Genomic DNA, 10,868 nt, shown 5'->3' with positions numbered 1-10,868 from the left:
GTTTTGGTGAAATTCATAAACACTCTGGGGCAGATTTACTTACCCGATCCAGCGGCGGGTTCTCAGATTCACTAAGGTCGTGTGCCCGATGTCCACCAGGTGTTGCTGCTGCGCTGAAGTCCGCCGAGGTCCGCCGGAGTTCACCAAGCTATGCAGGGTGCAGGTAAGTGCGTGTCAAGCGACACATTTTTTAAAAAAAATACGGCGGTTTTTCCGAACCACGCCCCCTGATTTTCACCAATTCCGCCAATGCGCCACAATCCGATCGCGTGCGCCAAAAACCCGGGGCAATTCAGGGAAAAACAGTAATATTCGGGAAACACGATTCGGGCCCCCAGTCTGATTTAAAAAAAAATAATTCGGGAGGTTGGTATTGGGTTGGGGTGGATGCTTGTTGGAGGGTGCACCATGCTTACTGACAACGATGCTTGATGAAGAAGAGTGAAGAAGTCAGGCGAGACCTTTCTGAGGATAACTGAGTATATTTGATGGTGGAGCTTTGGAGGATACTCGTTCTCTTCGTCAGACATGATGTTATGCATGAAACAGAAAATTCACAGCATTTTATACACTAAACAGTGATCATCAAAGGATATTAAAAAAAACCTCTAAAACAACAGATTGTTAAAAACAGGGACATCTTATTTACAACAGGGTGGCAATAAAAACATTAAAAACCTGTGAGGCGAGACCAGAGAGCTCTGGCTCTTATCTGCTTGTGGCCTCCAGGTCAGAGGTCGGGGGTCATGAAGCTGCATGAATGGTAAGACACTTTGTAAGGTGCTGAATCTCCTCATTAATTTATGGTCTGATTCTTTCCTTTCCCTCTGTGTCTTGTAATGTCACATTATAATAGTAATCTGCAGATCTTTCTCTCTGGAGAAATGTGCAGCCGCTGGGAGATCTTTCCTTTCATGTTTAATATCAGCTCTGTGTGAGTTCATGCGCTGATGGAGTCTCTGGATGTTTCCCCAACATAAAGGCCTGTGGTTGGACACTCCTGGCACATAATAAGGTACCACATTAGAAGACCTGCAGGAAAAGGTCCCCTGGATCTGATGTACCTGCGGTGATTGAGGTACCTGGTCACCTGTGAGAGTGTGCTGCACGTCTTACATCTACTTTGCTGGCAGGTGAGGGGCCATTTTCTGATGGAGGTCTCAGGACTCCGGACAACCAGTTGTTTGAGGTTTGGTGGTTGCCGGAAGGACAGGAGAGGGGGGACTGGAAATATTTCTTTTAGTCTTGTGTCTTTATGCAGAATCGGTTGGAGTTCCTTTGCAATGTGACGTAGGATCTCCAGTTGTGGCTGTAAGTGACTACTAGGGGCACTCCGGCCTCCTGTTGGGTCTCCTTATATGCTTGACCTCGTGTTACCCAGCTGAACAAATTGAGGCCTGTTAATAAGGTAATCGAGTATCCAGTTGACAATTGTGGGCTGTAGATTGAGGTTGGTCTGTTTATCCCTGATGATTCAAGGGTCTATGGCAGGGGTAGGGAACCTATGGCTCGGGATGGGGCTCTTTTGTTGGCTGCATCCGGCTCTCAGACAGATCTTTAATAAATAGTGATGGCTGCCGTGTGTCTTAGACTGATCACTGGACACAGGCAGCGATGTTACCACTGCCTATGTCCTTCTCAAAGAGAAGAGCGTGGGAGTGATGAGGAGCTGGCTGTGGCTACCTATCTACTGGGGGGCATGTGCTGTGGCTACCTATCTACCGGGGGGCATGTGCTGTGGCTACCTATCTACTGGGAGGCATGTGCTGTGGCTACCTATCTACTGGGAGGCATGTGCTGTGGCTACCTATCTACTGGGGGGGCATGTGCTGTGGCTACCTATCTACTGGGGGGCATGTGCTGTGGCTACCTATCTACTGGGGGGCATGTGCTGTGGCTACCTATCTACTGGGAGGCATGTGCTGTGGCTACCTATCTACTGGGGGGAATGTGCTGTGGCTACCTATCTACTGGGTGTATGTGCTGTGGCTACCTATCTACTGGGGGGAATGTGCTGTGGCTACCTATCTACTGGGGGGAATGTGCTGTGGCTACCTATCTACTGGGAGGCATGTGCTGTGGCTACCTATCTACTGGGAGGCATGTGCCGTGGCTACCTATCTACTGGGAGGCATGTGCCGTGGCTACCTATCTACTGGGAGGCATGTGCCGTGGCTACCTATCGACTGGGAGGCATGTGCTGTGGCTACCTATCTACTGGGGGGGCATGTGCTGTGGCTACCTATCTACTGGGGGGCATGTGCTGTGGCTACCTATCTACTGGGAGGCATGTGCTGGTGCTACCTATCTACTGGGGGGAATGTGCTGTGGCTACCTATCTACTGGGAGGCATGTGCTGTGGCTACCTATCTACTGGGAGGCATGTGCCGTGGCTACCTATCTACTGGGAGGCATGTGCCGTGGCTACCTATCGACTGGGAGGCATGTGCTGTGGCTACCTATCTACTGGGGGGGCATGTGCTGTGGCTACCTATCTACTGGGGGGCATGTGCTGTGGCTACCTATCTACTGGGAGGCATGTGCTGTGGCTACCTATCTACTGGGGGGAATGTGCTGTGGCTACCTATCTACTGGGAGGCATGTGCTGTGGCTACCTATCTACTGGGAGGCATGTGCCGTGGCTACCTATCTACTGGGAGGCATGTGCCGTGGCTACCTATCGACTGGGAGGCATGTGCTGTGGCTACCTATCTATTGGGAGGCATGTGCTGTGACTACCTATCTACTGGGGGGCATGTGCTGTGGCTACCTATCTACTGGGGGGCATGTGCTGTGGCTACCTATCTACTGGGAGGCGTGCTGTGGCTACCTATCTACTGGGGGGCATGTGCTGTGGCTACCTATCTACTGGGGGTATGTGCTGGTGCTACCTATATACTGGGAGGCATGTGCTGTGGCTACCTATATACTGGGAGGCATGTGCTGTGGCTACCTATCTACTGGGGGCAGGAATTGGAGTAGTGAGCCCCCTGGACCCCCACGGACGATGATGTAAGCAGACACCTGGGACCAGAATCTAAGTGGCACCTGGTCTTCACCAGAGCCCACTACAAAGCAGGTTGGTCTTGCTGCAGCGTGGTACCACCAGGTCGTTCCACAGGCGCGACTTGTCCATGGTGGCAGCCAAGGTCGAGGTACATGATCACAAGGCAGTCAGTCTCTTGGTCAGGAAAAGGCAGACGGTCAAGGCAGGCGGCAATGATGGGAAGTTGGGGATGGAGCACGAGGTCAGGGCTGGCAGCAGGTACAGGTCCAGTAGTCTTTGGGCCCTTTCGTTTTTTCTATCTTTTGCAGTGGTCTCACACAGGTCAATTTTCCGATTTTCGCAAGTTCCTACCGGCAAAGGCTGTGGTTGACCAAGTTGGTCAGTGTATGGCTTAACTCATTAGCAAAGGTTTTCAGTAGATTTGGGCAACTATCATCGGACCTACAAGGGTTGTTGGGATTAAGGGGAAGACAAGGACATTCGCACTTCATCCTTTAATGGTCACAAAGGCAACAGAACTAAAAGTCTCTATGGGAAGAGTCCGGAGGGAGGAGTCTGTGGACCAGTGGACCCTCTGGACCACCGCGGGAGATGGTATGAGGCCCGCGGTGGTAGCCATGGTACAGGATATGTAGGAAACAGTCCAAGCATGGGATGACAGCAGGAACACAGAGGAACACTGGTTACGCTGGCACACACTGGAGACACCGCTGGACTGGAACCCTGGGGGGCACCTCCCCCTTTAGGACCCCTCTTCTTCTTCTTCAACCTCCTATTTTGCCTACTCCAATTCATCTTGGTGACGAGACACCTGAGGAAAGCCGGAGGCACTAGAGTGGCTTCTGGGAAAGCTGGAGGCTCTGGAGCGGCTTCTTGGAAAGCCGGAGGCTGGAGTAGCTTCTGGGAAAGCCGGAGACACAGGCTGGAGCGGCACTGGAAAGCCGGAGGCTGGAGTAGCTTCTGGAAAAGCTAGAGCGGCTTCTGGGAAAGCCGGAGACTCCGGAGCGGCTTCTGGGAAAGCCGGAGAACTTGGAAGCGGTGGAAGCATGGCGGCCAGCTGGAGTGGTTCTTGGAAAACCAAAGTAGAGCTTGGAAGCTGATGAAGCACGGCGGCCAACTTTTGGAAAACCGGAGCCAAGCGAGGCCAACATGTAGTTTCTGGAAATCAAACTGCTGCTGAGGCATGGAGACCGCCTGGAGTGGCTCTTGGAAAGCCAGAACAGCACTGGGAAGCTGCGGATGTGGAGCCTGTGGTAGTCGGGAGTCTAGCAACTGTTGGAGCAGGGTGGCTCCCCAAGAACACACACAACAAAAACTTCTTAGCACAATGGTGTAGAAGCTACAAAATTGTATAACAACTGTTATGTACATTGTGGTCGTTGACTGTTTCTCTTTAAGTAGAACGCCATGGCAGCTGACAACACAGCGGTTCCTCCTTAGTATAGTGATAGTGGTAGTAATAGTATAGTTAAGGGAAGGTAACACAACCATGAAGGGTCCTAAGCTAAGGTCACATGTACTACTTCATCCTTCCCATAGTCTGCAGTGTCCCTTTAAGGAGTCGATCATGTAAGATGCTACCATAGCAATTCCTCGTTAGTATAGTGGTGAGTATCCCCGCCTGTCACGTGGGAGACCGGGGTTCGATTCCCCGACGGGGAGGCTACAACTTTTGTTACCATGTAAAAATATTACTTAGATCAAAAATACTATACATCAATTTTCTGTTGTAAAAATACCTCACTTTTGCCCCTTTGAGACTTTCTGACAATCCACTTTTCGCTTCATGCATCTTACCCCACATTCATTATGTACAGATTTACAAAGTGCAACTTTTCAAAACTCACAAACTTTGGCACAAATTCAGTCCAGTGCCACAGATATGAAGCCGAGCTGCAGTGTAAAAGTCATTAAAAGAAAACTGGAGTAAGATCCTGCTTAATGATAAATCTGCCCCTTTACCTGATAGTCCTGATAACAGCCGACTCACCTTTACTGAGGCGCATGTTGTGCAGACAGAGGGTAAGTGCTCAACAGTTCATTTTAGTGATGAAAGCAAGTTGACTTTATTTGGGTCTGATGGGTGCTTGTTTATAAAATATGGAAAGACCGTACCCAAAGTGTGTACAGAAGTCAGTGAAAGGTGTTGGAGGAAGTGTCATGGTTAGGGGAATGTTTTCTTCAGCAGATGTTGGACATGTCAGAGGGAATACAAGTATCAGAAGCTTTTTCTATAACACCTGGCTCTTCACTCAATCATCTAGCAATTGTCATGCAGAACAATATCCATTGTCACACAGAAAAATGTATAAAGCAGAAAACATTACAACAATGAAATGATCGCCCATCCTGTTCAAAAACCAATAGAAAACCTCTAGTAATAGCCAAGAAACCCACAACAGTCACAGAACTGTGGATGAGACTGGAAGAAGTTCTGAGCAGATCCCAGCAGAGCCGTGTGAGAGACCAGTGATGTCCTGTGGCCGGTGCTGAGGTCCTGTGCACTCCCTACTGATTGGTGCTGAGGTCCTGTGCACTCCCTACTGATTGGTGCTGAGGTGCTGAGGTCCTGTGCGCTCCCTACTGATTGGTGCTGAGGTGCTGAGGTCCTGTGCACTCCCTACTGATTGGTGCTGAGGTGCTGAGGTCCTGTGCACTCCCTACTGATTGGTGCTGAGGTGCTGAGGTCCTGTGCGCTCCCTACTGATTGGTGCTGAGGTGCTGAGGTCCTGTGCAATCCCTACTGATTGGTGCTGAGGTGCTGAGGTCCTGTGCCCTCCCTACTGATTGGTGACTTGTGTAACCTTTCGAAAATGTAATTTTAGTCTTTCTTTGTGCTATACAGTCATTGCTGTTCTCTAATTGTAATCATAACATTTTTTTGCAAAATCAAGGTTGGATGTTGATACTTTGGTAATTTTGTGATTCCATTATTTCTCCAAAAATCAAGTGTTCATTAGTGATGAGCGAACCCGGACCACAAAATTCAGTTCTGTACTAATTTGGCAGGTTTGGCACCCAACAACGCCGAACAAGTGCTGCTGTTCAGGATCCGATTCTGTGTCCAAGCTTCTTGAATGACTGCAGAAGCAGCCAATCATGTAGCTCACAGGCCCTAAGAAATCACAGTCATTTCCTCTGTAGACATGCCTGTGATTGACCAGGTGGACTTGTGACTCTGGAGTATAAGAGGAAGGTCACATGTCCAGATGCCATCACACACAGAAGACAGCTAGGGAGTGGTTGCTGCTCATCATTGAGTCAGTCAGATAGGCAGGGAGAGGTGAAAAACCAGCAAGGGCACTTAGACATATAGAGGAAGCTACTATTATTAGGGACAGGTGAAAATCTGAAATAACTGCCCTTATTAGGGCACTCCGCAGATCCACAACAGTCGGAGTGATATTGTTAATGATCGTAGAGGATAACACAGCAATACTTGGAAAGACCAGACATGATTATTAGCATTTACTGCATCATCCAGCAAGATCTTGAAGGTTCCGTCTCCCTAAAGTATTTCGTTTCAAGAAAATCATAAATCAGCATTAATCAAACCTTGATTATAAAGTTGGTCCTGTCAGTGAATAGCGTGCAGTAATACATGAATCACAAAAAAAAAGGTCCAAGTTGGTTGGTATTCTGTTCATTTAGACCTAAAATCGACACATTCACAAAAGATAAAAAGAGAAAAATCATCATAAAATTTGTTATGCAATTTCTCCTGAACATGGAGATACCCCACTCGGCACGGCACGGAGCGCTACGTCATGGAAGTGCACATATACCAAGGAGCGTCAAGTGGTTGAAAACTCATACAATCCTCAACACTAGAGAAACAAGGAGAAAAATCCAAGATATTTTGAGGAGTAAGGAAAGCAATAACTCTCTGCTATGATCCAGCTGGATTACAGGCCCCAGAGTCGGAGAGAGTCCACCACAAACACAACGGACTAGACATCAGGTCATCGAAGGAGACTTTGGGCAAGCACTAGAGGAAAGCGAGTTTACGGGAGTACAAATATCATTTCTTCATCTCCCCTGAATCGGGCATCAGGGGAGGGGAAAGGGGCGGAGCCTTTCATAGTTTTCATAATATTTACTTGTCCTTTTCTGGTCCTAGTGATTGTAGAGGGAGGTCTCCCTTTCGTGTGCTGGTGCCAGTATACAGTCCTGCTCAGTGTCCTGTTATGTCCTGTATATAGTAAATTATTTTCTCGGAATCTCCTGAATGCAGAGGCAAAACATAAAATCTTTCTACAATTTCCTCCCATGTAATTTGATCTTCACATACTTTAAATTTGTTCTTTGTTGTAATAAAAGTCATAGCCTCCCCGTCGGGGAATCGAACCCCGGTCTCCCGCGTGACAGGCGGGGATACTCACCACTATACTAACGAGGAATTGCTATGTTAACCTGTCACATGATTGACTCATTAAAGGGACACTCCTGACTGTGGGAAGTATGGAGTGATACATGGGAATTTCTTTTAGGACCCTTCATTTTTGTGTTACTTTCCCTACATCAGCTTTTTAAGAGCGATACCGGATCAGTCCCTCTAGTAACTTTCTCTCCATTTCTCTATGTTTTGTGTAATAACCTCTATAGGATCAGGATTTTCTGGGCCATTAGATGTTATGATGGGATCCGGCTGCTTTGGATTTTTTGTTTTTTTATGGCCCAAACATCATGGCCTAGATTTAAGGACAAGTAATTTGGAGGGAGAAGCCCCTCCCTTTCCTTTCCTTATAATTTTGATGTTCTTCTATCTTTACCATCACAATATATTGATTTGGATCCCATTTGGTATTGTGATAGTAATAATTGATGAGTATGTATGAGGCGCACGCGTTTCGAGAGAGTAAATTAAATCAAAAAATATATAGAGAGGGGCGGGACCGGAACATGACGTGAGCAGGGGAGGCTCGGCGTCCCACGAGTTTCTCAGCGATACCTCCAGCAGCTGATCGAAGCGGTGCCGGGATTCTGAATGACCGCTTAGTGGCTAACACTGAGGGGGTGCCGTCCATCGAGCGTGCGGACACCGTGAATAGTATCGCAGACTGTAGCGATGCCGAGACTCCAGCGGTGCGAATAGGGGACGATACTGAAGCGCAGTTGCACTCACCTGGGAGCCCCCTGGGAAACCAGCTGAGCTGGCAGGAAATCAAGGGCTTGGATAGTGCCCTCACCAGTAGACTACCTAAGCCAGCTGATTATTAACAAAGGTGCAGAGGCCCGACGAGGGACAAACACCGAGGAGCGACTGCTCGGAAGACAACGCGGCTGAAACTGCGGGACCCAGCGGAGTAAATATAATTCCACGCATCTTGTCTCTAATATGCCCCGTGGAGGCCGTCGACAGGCAGGACCGTTGGCTGGCTCACCTGTGCCTTCGATTGCACGTTTTGCCCGGACTTCAACGGGAGGTATGCAGTCCCCCCCCACGCCGGCCGGCCAGATACGGGCAGGACAGCAGAGGACACCAGGATTGTCAGCGGGGGGCGTCCGGGAGATAACGAGCCCTGAACAGCGACGAGACGCAGAGGCTGCTGCTATGCCGGTGCCGCATGCTGTGGACGTCCAGGAGACACAGGACAGTCTCCCAGCAGGTAACATGGGGCAAACAGTATCCCTTGTGGAACTTAAAGAGATGTTGGTGGCCCTCCCGACTAAGAATGACTTAGAACTGCAGATCACTAGGCTGGAGGAAAAATGCTTGCGGGAATTGGAGGAGGTACGAGCCTCCGTGGCTATAAACTCGGAGGCTATCAGTCACCTCCAGCACCAACACATTGAACACGGGAGAGAATGTGCTGAGATACATAATTTGGTGCAAGCACACTCCAATATTGTGAGGGACTTGGCCCTGCAGGTAGATGACCTGGAAAATAGAGGCAGAAGGAGAAATATTAAGATCAGGGGGCTCTCTGAATCAGTAACAGGTGACCGGCTCAGAGAGGCTGCAGTATACATTTTCAATACAATCTTAGGGGAGCCAGAGAGTACACCTATTAATATCGACAGAATACACCGAGTGACATACAAATCTAACAGAGGCCCCGATAATGTTGTCCGCGACGTATTATGTCGCATTCACTACTTCCAGCAGAAAGAAAATATCATGAGAAAAGCCTGGGAGAGGGGCCATATTATGTTTGAAAACTCCCAAGTATTCCTACTACCCGACATTTCAAAACGCTCTTTAGCAAAGAGAAAATTGCTGGGGCCCCTGCTGCAAAGGGCAAAAGATGTTGGGGCGACATATAAATGGGGATACCCCTTCTTTGTTACCCTACGTAGGGATGGCTTAAATTACTCGGTGTATACGCCATCAGACCTGAACGGAGCCTTCAGATTTTTGGGGATTGAACCTGTGGAAATTTTGGACTGGACCGCTTACCCCTTACCCGGCTATAACATAACAAGAGCTGGGGGCCCAACACAGCGTTCAGAAACCCAGGTACGAATAAGAAGGGACACATCAAGTAACCCACAGTCTGAAATTAATCAGTGGCTAGCACCAGCTCTGCCTAGAACTGCCTAGATTATTGACTTTCAGATGATGGACAAAAGGTGTAACAACGTATCATCCTAGGATCTGAATACTCCTTATTACCCGTATGGATTGTAAATTGTAGTGGATTGTTTCTCTCCCTTTCTTTCTCACAGTGGAGGAAATTCCTTCGTATGAGGTCGGAATCCCTATCCTCTTCCAGGATACCTACTAGGGTGCCTGAATGTAAGTCCAACTTACATAAATTCCGAGCCACTTGGCCCCAAAATGGGGGGTAAATAGCAGGGCTGGGGAACGTGGGGGCTAAAATATAATAAAAGAATGAGGATAAAAACTCTATCCATTGATTAACCCGGCAAAGAGTATTAAGGCTGAGGAACAATCCAGATGTATATTAGTAATGAATTACTCACTATAAAAATGGGAACATTTCTTGGGACATAGGTGGACACTATAAAATGGGGGCAATGTATGTCTAACAACTGTATGGGTTTTTTTTTTTTTTTTTTTCTTTTTCCCCTTTCGCTTTTTCTTGGGAAAAGGGTCTTGAGAATAAGGGTTTGAGCATTAGAAGACTGTACATTTATACCGTAGGATATGTATCCCCTTTATGATATATAAAAGGTGTAATAATGTATGACTTATGTGCTTCGGAATGGGGGGATTTGAAACGCCCTGTCTGGAGGGAGGAAGGGAGGGGGGGAGTAAATGAGATGGTGCAACTTAATATACAGAGATGTTAGAAGTGAACTAAAAGGGTGAAGGGCAAGATTATATTAATTGTTATTATATATCATAAAGAAATATAGAGTTTTTCGTTACTAGTGGGTTAGCGGGATTTGCATTGTCTTATTCGGGGGGGGGGATGAGGGGAGGAATAATTGGGGGTATGCAAATATCCTAAGGAGACGTTAGAGTAATTTCACAAGAAGTTAAGAGTGTACTAAAAGGGCAAAAGGTGAGATTATATGAATTGTTGTGGTTTATTATATTACAAAGAAATACAATGCACCTATCACCAAATTTTCCTTTTTTTTTTTTTTTCTCTCTCCTTTCCTTCTCTTTTTTTGGTTTACCTATCTACCTATTTATTTATTATTTTTACAAATCTTAGATGAAACATGCCAATATCCTGGGATTGGTTGGTACATTGAAAGAATTTGGGCACGGAGCTGTTTGTTTAGAGTTTTATGGTTGATTGGCACATAGAGTAAAGAAGGGTCACCTCCATCTGCCAACCACAAGTGGCCGAGGATGGGAATCAAATAGTTACACGAATTATTATAAAAAATAGGCACGGACACAATAAACTCTTGAGGCATTAATTATCAATTGGTGGATAAGTTG

The 10,868-nt window shown here is 47.4% G+C and overlaps 1 non-coding gene across 1 annotated transcript; it reads right to left on the bottom strand.

Moving 5' to 3' along the window:
• Nucleotides 1–7,334: 7,334 nt before the first annotated feature.
• TRNAD-GUC (transfer RNA aspartic acid (anticodon GUC)) lies at nt 7,335–7,406 on the bottom strand. The gene has a single exon. It is a non-coding gene; the product is annotated as a tRNA-Asp (tRNA).
• Nucleotides 7,407–10,868: the final 3,462 nt, after the last annotated feature.

Source organism: Engystomops pustulosus, chromosome 4 (genome assembly GCF_040894005.1).
Source record: "Engystomops pustulosus chromosome 4, aEngPut4.maternal, whole genome shotgun sequence".
NCBI classification, from domain to species: Eukaryota; Metazoa; Chordata; class Amphibia; order Anura; family Leptodactylidae; genus Engystomops; species Engystomops pustulosus.
The sequence above is the reverse complement of the archived record's forward strand: the minus strand, read 5'-3'. Positions and strand labels throughout refer to the sequence as shown.